At 44.3% G+C, this 1890-nt stretch overlaps 1 long non-coding RNA gene across 1 annotated transcript; it reads left to right on the top strand.

Moving 5' to 3' along the window:
- Positions 1–644: 644 nt before the first annotated feature.
- Positions 645–1661, top strand: LOC147447114 (uncharacterized). Its single transcript, XR_015189713.1, has 2 exons — positions 645–935; positions 1012–1661. It is a non-coding gene; the product is annotated as an uncharacterized LOC147447114 (long non-coding RNA).
- The last annotated feature ends 229 nt before the right edge of the window (positions 1662–1890 follow it).

Raw genomic sequence — 1890 nt, 5'->3', positions numbered from 1 at the left:
TTGATAACAACTTGACTACATAAACTTTTGATAACCATAACACACTTACACTATGTTTTCAATCCACGCATCATTGAGCAACCTCTTGATTTTATCAGGATGGCGACGATGGTGCGTGTATTTGTTCAAGACTGTGTCATAGCCTTCGATCTTACCCTCACCTTGAACAAAGTCGTCAACACGTGACCATGGGATAATTGCTTGGCGCATGACCTTATATTTTGATCGCTCGTCATGCATAAGCGTCCAATGCAAAACACTAGCATTAAAGGCACCGGGCGACGGAACTTGCACGTTTTGCATTGTCGTTAGATAATTTCGATCGTAATTAAACCTCGTCGAGCCAAATCAAATGGGCCACGAGCAAACTCCCCGAAAGCTTCATTAGGCTTATGTAAGAATGGGAAATTCATATACAGTTATATGGAGAGGTGTGGATGTGTGTGAGAGATAGAGAGGAACATGGCAGCATCATCAAAGGTGTGTGTGTGTGTGTGTGTGTGTGTGTGTGTGTGTGTGAGAGAGAGAGAGAGAGAGAGAGAGAGAGAGAGAGACAGAGTGAGGAAGAAGAAGAAGAGGGGAGTTTCACAAATGAAAGTTTTTTTTAAAAAACTTCATTTCCAAGAACAGACTCGTTCGCTTTCTTTTAGTGTGTGTGGATGTTGTGTGCACCTTTGTGTGTGTGTGTGTGTGTGTGTGTGTCTATGAAGACAAATGGAATCAATTGCAAGGCTCCAAGCGTTCAAAACAAAACCTCAGCTATATCTAACACCAGGCCGAGAGTATCCAAAGTGTCGCTGAGGTGGCGCTGAGGGGGCTACTGAGGTGGAGAGGAACCGCTTGCCCTCGTGGCAAGCACCCCGAAAGTTAACCAGAGCCCTACTACTTACGGCACGATCCCTGCTATCGGGACATCTTCAAACCTGTCATGCAGGGTATGCTACATGCTGAAGAAGGGTTGTAGTGTTTGGTTGGCAGATTCGGCATGCTTCTCTTGTTTGGTTGTTGCAGGGTGCATAAGGGATGGATCTCCGGTGCTCATGGCAGGTGTGTGCGTAAGGGATGGATCTCCGGTGCTCATGGCAAGTGGGTGCATAAAGGATGGATCTCCGGTGCTCATGGCTTCTTGATGGCCGGGGTGTTGGTTTGGGTGAATGTCTACTAGTGTGCTGCTCGTTGTTTGATATGTTGACTCGGGCTTTTTGTCATGAAAGTTTTGTTTTGGTTGGGGTATGAGTTCAAGAGAGGAGTAGTTTGTTTGTGACAGGGGCGGACTGGTTTGTCACAGCTCTTGGCCCCTCTACCCTGCTACTTACAATGGTCGGTTGATGGTGCAAGGCTCACTTATATAAGTCTAGGCTTCACTGGTTGTTGGTTTCTCTCTTGTCAGATCTTCTCGCAAGGTGATGGAGTTTTTTGACTCCACCCTTCGTTCGGCTATAGTTCATTTTCCTTGTATATGTTGATTGTATTGGACATTCCCAACTCGGTGGGAGAGGATTGGCAATGGTGGCATCCAATATGGTTTAGTCCGATATTATGTGTATCTGTGTATTGGGTTAAGGCTCCCTGTAAAAGCTTGAAACTTGATGTAATTTTTTGGAATATTCTTTTTTGTTCTCCTTGGCTCATGTTAAGCATGGAGACATTATATGTTTCTTGTTTTAATGTACTTAACCTCAACCAGTTGGTGGTAGCACTTCAAAAAAAATAAAACCGTCATATTCTCTACAGCCTTCAAAACATTGTTTTCCCTTAAGCTAAGTCCATAGTGGCAAGGGACACATTTTGGGGCAAACCAACTCAATCTCAAGAAAGGCTATCAAGGAATTGCAAAACCAAAAGTTAAGAAGATCAGAATTCTATCCAGAGAGACTTTCCTTGAGCTAG

Source organism: Adiantum capillus-veneris, chromosome 11, assembly GCF_014529385.1.
Source record: "Adiantum capillus-veneris isolate H3 chromosome 11, ASM1452938v2, whole genome shotgun sequence".
Classification (NCBI taxonomy): Eukaryota; Viridiplantae; Streptophyta; class Polypodiopsida; order Polypodiales; family Pteridaceae; genus Adiantum; species Adiantum capillus-veneris.
Note: the sequence above shows the minus strand (reverse complement) of the source record. Positions and strands in the feature narration are given on the sequence as shown.